This window comes from Schistocerca americana, chromosome 3 (assembly GCF_021461395.2).
Source record: "Schistocerca americana isolate TAMUIC-IGC-003095 chromosome 3, iqSchAmer2.1, whole genome shotgun sequence".
In the NCBI taxonomy this organism is placed as follows: domain Eukaryota; kingdom Metazoa; phylum Arthropoda; class Insecta; order Orthoptera; family Acrididae; genus Schistocerca; species Schistocerca americana.
The window spans coordinates 936,035,575-936,042,584 of NC_060121.1; the positions used below are offsets into that span (position 1 = coordinate 936,035,575).

At 38.8% G+C, this 7,010-nt stretch overlaps 1 long non-coding RNA gene across 1 annotated transcript; it reads right to left on the reverse strand.

The window, feature by feature from the left end:
* Window positions 1-5,265: 5,265 nt before the first annotated feature.
* LOC124605146 lies at window positions 5,266-6,683 on the reverse strand. The gene is made up of 2 exons (XR_006978610.1): window positions 6,534-6,683; window positions 5,266-5,540 (listed from the first exon to the last, which is right to left on the reverse strand). It is a non-coding gene; the product is annotated as an uncharacterized LOC124605146 (long non-coding RNA).
* Between the last annotated feature and the right edge of the window lie 327 nt (window positions 6,684-7,010).

Sequence of the window (7,010 nt, forward strand, 5' to 3'; positions counted from 1 at the left end):
GAAAGCTTTTGACAATGTTGACTGGAATACTCTCTTTCAAATTCTAAAGGTGGCAGAGGTAAAATACAGGGAGCGAAAGGCTATTTACAATTTGTACAGAAACCAGATGGCAGTTATAAGAGTCGAGGGGCATGAAAGGGAAGCAGTGGTTGGGAAGGGAGTAAGACAGGGTTGTAGCCTCTCCCCGGTGTTGTTGAATCTGTATATTGAGCAAGCAGTAAAGGAAACAAAAGAAAAATTCGGAGTAGGTATTAAAATCCATGGAGAAGAAATAAAAACTTTGAGGTTTGCAGATGACATTGTAATTCTGTCAGAGACAGCAAAGGACTTGGAAGAGCAGTTGAATGGAATGTACAGTGTCTTGAAAGGAGGATATAAGATGAACATCAACAAAAGCAAAATGATGATAATGGAATGTAGTCGAATTAAGTTGGGTGATGCTGAGGGAATTAGATTAGGAAATGAGACACTTAAAGTAGTAAAGGAGTTCTGCTATTTGGGGAGCAAAATAACTGATGATGTCGAAGTAGAGAGGATATAAAATGTAGACTGGCAATGACAAGAAAAGCTTTTCTGAAGAAGAGACATTTGTTAACATCGAGTATAGATTTAAGTGTCAGGAAGTCATTTCTGAAAGTATTTGTATGGAGTGTAGCCATGTATGGAAGTGAAACATGGACGATAAATAGTTTGGACAAGAAGAGAATAGAAGCATTCGAAATGTGGTGCTACAGAAGAATGCTGAATATTAGATGGGTAGATCACATAACTAATGAGGAAGTATTGAACAGGATTGGGGAGAAGAGAAGTTTGTGGCACAACTTGACCAGAAGACGGGATCGGTTGGTAGGACATGTTCTGAGGCATCAAGGGATCACCAATTTAGTATTGGAGGGCAGCGTGGAGGGTAAAAATCGTAGAGGGTGACCAAGAGATGAATACACTAAGCAGATTCAGAAGGATGTAGATTGCGGTAGGTACTGGGAGATGAAGAAGCTTGCACAGGATAGAGTAGCATGGAGAGCTGCATCAAACCAGTCTCAGGACTGAATACCACAACAACAACAACATGCAGAAAGTAATCGAGATAGTCTATGGAAGGCAGAGTTTAAGGTTATATAATTACTATAATTTTGTATATAGTTAATGTCAAAGGATTTGTGTAGGCCGGGGCTACAGGAGGGATGTGTCGTGTAACAGACAACAAGTGGTCTGTTGCATGCGCCATCTATCGCCCCTAGCCTAGCACAAATTCTAATTAAATGATAAAATTGAGTTGCGGGTTAGGATTTGTTAATTAAGTGTATAAATTGGTTTTTATATGTGCAGATAATTCACACACCAAGCCAGAAACCGGCGCGTACTTTCGTTGACGCAGCAAGTACCAGGCCGCCATGGAGCAAACCCAGTGAGGCTGATGATGCCGCTCCATGGAGGTCCAGAGTCGCTGCGGCGGGATACTCCGAGGCGATTGTTGGACTTCGAGAAAAAAAAACGAAGAATGAATAATGAGGAACTTTGTGTATAACAGCGAACATAGGAAGAAGGAATTTAATGGCCGGTAACGCAGTAGGCGGTACCTCAAGAGGTGGCTGTACATAGGTATCAGAAATAAATCGCTGTAACTATTGTAAAAAAAAGAGTTCTGAATAAGAGTTATTACGAGAGGCAGTCAGACAGCGTCAGTTACTGGTGAATGATCGCCGTAGGCGACTTTTTCTTCATCAGCTGCGCCGTCCCCTCTTTCACTTGACGATCTTAGTCAACATTAAGACGGAGCCGAATGACGCAAATAATAAAACTCATCAGTGGGGCGGGGACAGCGCAAACCACACTTAAAAACAAGGAACCACACTTAAAAACAAGGTTTTCAGTTTTTAGGATTCTGTGCCTCAGTGTGCAAGAACAGAACCCTTATAGGATTGTTTTGTTGTCTGTCCTTTTTTCTCAGGAACAGGGTGATGTATCAAATTCAAATTTATGTCACATATTATGCTCTGTAGTTCCTTGGAGGTTTAAATAGTTTAAGCTTATAAGTCACTTCAGTAAAGAGACAAGGTCACTTATGTCACATATTTTGATAATTGAAAACTCACTCAGCAGAACATATAGGGTGCGTCCTCCTGATCTAGAATCATGAAAATTGGCAATAAGCAATGCTTCATAGTACAAGTAAAAGAAAAAATCCGAAAATTGTTAGTTTCCAATTATATAAGACGAAAAATATTTTTGTTACTTTTATCGATCTCCTGTTTGTCCATCTGTTAAGGCACTTTACCTCTGGAACAGTTTGATGTATCAAATTCAAATCTGTATCACACACTAAGGGCTCCGGTCTCTTGGCGATGGAAAGATTGTAAGCTTCTAAATCAACACAGTCAGAAGATACGACGATTTATATTACATATTGCGATATTCGCAAACTCAGTGATCAAAGCCTATAGGGTACTTCCCATTGACCTAGGATCATGAGATTCGGCAAGAAGTAAGGTTTCACAGTACATGTAAAGTAAAAAATCTGGAACTTCTTAAACTGTAATTATATCACATAAAAATATCTTTCGCCATATGAACATACATTGCATTCCTGATTTGTCAAAAGTGTAATAGACGAACATTACTCAAAGCAAACGTAAAAGGTAAGTTGTAGTCATATTTAAGTAAGTAAATAAAAATATTTTACTAAATCTTCTCTCTCTACATACATAAACTGAAATCTCTCACTTGTTTCTTTTTGTATGTTTGGGCTAGTCTGAGGAACTATTGTGGAGATTTTGATACGGTCTTGGAATTCCAGGAACCAGTATTTTGCCAGCATTGATCACAGGTAAAGAGTGTATAATTAATTGATGGTTATTTATATACAAGTCTGTACAGAACCCTCAGTGTATCAGTCCTGCTCGCACTAGGCATATTTTTTTTTTTACTGGCTACCAGCTTTTAACTGGGAATTGGTCAATGGAATAGGAGTTGTTCAGGAGGAATGATTTTAATTTACATTCAAAATCACTGTTCTTCTCAAATTGTGATGGATTATTTGTGACGAATGTCATAAGCGAATAAGAGTGCTGTGATGGTCGCAAAATTCTCTTTACCTCTTTCACATCGACCACGCCTTCTTTCCTACATTATATATTTCACTCTTGGACGGCCGACCAGTCAGTCGACAAGACTCAGCGGAGGAGCGCTCTGAAGATATCCAGCGCAGTCCTGGACGAAACGTCAGCGACAGAAGAGTTTATTGGACCACTACCTCACATCCCTAAAGGTTTACCATCACCTTCCTACATTGTTCGAATTATTCCGCACATACTTTTGTATTCTGTTTCTTAAGTAAGATTTATACCAGCTGTGTGTAATGCCATCATCAGTTCCATGAAAATTGAGTTTTTCCAAGAGAGTCACGTGATTTACACAATCAGGTGCTCTAAACAGATGACAAAAAAGTGCCACCTGGATATTTATTTAAGGCTTGTGCTACATTATGATAAGTGAATGTGTAAATTGCGTTCTCAGTCTAGCAGTTCTCCTGGAAAACGAACTGTGACTTGACAAGTAAAATGTTTCTACTGAAGTGTGAGACCACTCTTGAGTACATGACTATTTGGAAAATTTTGGGGAGAAGTCGTCAGCAAGGAAACTAGACGATTTGTAAAATTTTGGGAAAAGACATCAGCAAGGAAACTAGACAATTTGGAAAATTTTGGGAAAAGACTTCACCAAGGAAACTAGACGATAATTGTTTAAGGCCATTTTGTCTCCTTCCTAACAACTGCACATTTTAACCTATCTGGCAAAATTCCTTATGCCAGTGGTTAATTGCCTATATCACTAAAGATATTATTTATTAAGCTGGAATATCGTTTCAGAATTCTGTTTGAAATTCCATCGACACTATATGAGGGGCTGTTTTTTAGAATTTTTATAATTGTATTAATTTAAGTGAAGGAAGTTGTTGTTTCTTCTTGCTTTAAGTTAGCTGGAACCACATTTTTAAGATATTCTCCTGCTTCCTCAACAGAACAACTGGATTCTATTTTTGCTGCTAAATTTAAAATGTGATTGTTAAAAGTATGTACAACTTGTGACGTATCAGTCACAGCATTGCCATTTAGTTTTACTGTTATGGTATCTTGCTCACATCATACGTTGATAGATACAATACATGTCATCCTGTACCAATATATATTACTATAAATTTCGCTAGCAAATATTTGTCAAACATTTATCTACTAGAGCAATTTGAACCATGTTTTACAAAATTTTGACTAAAGTGTTTGGTAGCTACCTCATGGTCTCGCCAAATGAAATTAATAATTTTTAATATATTCCTAAAATTTTAATACAGCTTGCAATACGAATTTACTTAACTTTTTAAAAAACGCTGTCCTGTAAAATGTTCCATTACAGATTAAATATTAGAAAATATGGAATAATTAATGTAGATATTTTGTATGAGTGTAACCTCGGGTTTCAAAGACTTGTTGTTCAGCTGGCAGTGGCAAAGAGGCAGGTTCTTGATTGCTGCTGAGTTGCAGTTGTTTGGTAAGTCATTTATTAATGAAGAAAAGTTAATGCAGTGTGTTATTTAGAAGCTACATGAAGATATACACTATTTAATTAAAAGCACTTGGACACCTGTATATAACAAGCAATGAGCACTAAATGTCACGAGAGGCAAATGTGCCAGCCTTACATCAACCTTAAAAAGGATTTTTCCACTCAAATCATGATGACAATGCAGTGTTTCCATCAACAAATAGCTTCTAGTTTGCATGCCTCTCTGCTAACAAAAATACATACTGCGTGCTGCTGGTGCCGCAGTAATGCCAAGAGATAGTCGTGTTTTTGCAATTAAGATTTGAGGCTGGAACCAACCATATATAAAAATTATAGAACAACTTATTACACAATGAGACAGTAAGTTATATCAGCATGACACTGAAATATAGCTCACCTACAGTTTACATGAACTGTGGTTAAACAGCGATAACAATGTCCACTGTGATGATTATAATGGCTACATTTGCTTGGCCAAAGCACAGGTTTTCTAGATATGGTTTAGTCCTGCATGTTATTTTATTATAGAAGAGAATTTAATTTTGTATACTTCCAGTTCATATTCAGTTGCTGTAGCGTTGTATTATCTATTACCTTTTTCTTTGTGAGACTTGCTGTGTAAGCATTTCTGTTTCTTTCATCTTAATGGACTCTTGGAAGTCCTTGTGGTAAGGGCGTAAGGCTGGTGTAAGCAAACAGATACGATTTAATTTTGCTATATACAAATTTTATTTTTTGTAAAGTCCCCTATTACAGCCATCACTTCTCCACCGACGTGTTTGTGTTCAGCGGTAGTAGTAGGGGTAGCCGGCGGCAGCGTAAGGGTAGGCGGAGTAGGCGCTGACGGCGGGGTAGCCGAAGGCGCTGTAGGCGTAGGGGGCGGCGTAGGCGTAGTAGGCCTCGGCGCCCTTCAGGGTCTCCTTGGCCTTCTCCTGGGCGAACACGGCCGCCACCAGCAGGACCACGAGGAAAGAGCAAACCTGCAAATTCAACAAGAAGAAAATTATTCCATTATACGTACTTCAGTATCTCTTATTTGTAAATGTGTGTGACGGCGAAGCATTGGTAGCCTAGTTATCCTCATTAGTGAAGAAATTGTTGAATGTTTAACAAAATATTTTGGCCTTATGTCTGACATCTTCTCTTTGAATGGCAGACTGATGCACAGGAGGCAGGATAGAAGTTTTGGATCTGTTTTTTGAGTTTACATATGACAAGAATATACTATAAGTTTCTCATCTTTCTGAAAAATCTGGCAGTCAATCTTATTGTAGGCTTCACATACATTCCTTATTAGGGATTCGTGATATTTCATTAAAATTTCTCTACCAACTTCCCTGAATTCTCTTTTGTTGCTAGAGTATAATATTCTCTGCTTTTTTAAAATGATTGTCCGTCTTTGATGTACGAAGTTGGGTCCTACCAGTCTCCTATTAATGCACTGGATATGTGTTTGTCCACAGTCTAGACAATGACTGATGATTTCTTTCACCGCAATTGTTCCGTGTTGTCGAATTTGTAATAGAGGTCGTCAGATTATGTCGTAAGTAGGTTGTTAGAAACTGTTTCTTTGAAGGACCAACCAGAAATCCATTGTCATAAAATTTCAGACACTCTATGTACTCGTAGTTAGAAGTCTGGGCATAAAGGATTTTTCTTCTATACTTACGTTATTTTGCATTACAATCGTTAAACATTTTAGCAGCTTTATTCTGCAACTACCATCAAACTCAAAGACAGATACGACGCATAACTCCTGTAACCTCTGAGCAAAAATATTCGTTAGCAGTTGTGTAATACATACGAAAGAGGAGAATATTATGAAACTGAGAGCGGCATGTAGTTATGTGATCCAATAACAAAAAGTGTATCTTCTTGAAGGTAGCTAACGTGACCAGAGTTTCTCCGGAAAAACAATAACGACCATCTGTTTGAAGCTGAGCCGAATTTACCGAGTGGTTGTGTGTACTTACGAAAGCCTTCATGATGTAGCGGCGTGTTGCGGCTGCGATGTGATGCCGATCAGCTGGCCTGGCCCTGTATTTATACTGGACACGGCCGACCTCGACCGACGACAACGCCCGCTGCAGTGCCGGACTCAGCGAAACGACCGCTTGCTGTGTCCTTGACTTCAGGCCAAGCAGCTAAAACTAATCACCCACCTGGAAATACAGAGCTCAGTGCAGTTACGTGGCGGTCATCGTGTCGCCCTGACACTTCATTCTTTGAAGACAGACACTAACTCATTCTGTATGGACATTAATGTTACTCACTGTTACTGCAGTCTTTCCTCTTGCTCGATTCCTTATTAACTGCGCAAAATACCTTAATCTCTCTGTGGGAGCATCTTATCGTAGACCACTCGAGAAACAAATCGTTCCAAGCGAATGGGAAGGAGTACTGGACACCACTGTGCTCAATCAGCATTTAATCTGTATAATCTGTGTAAA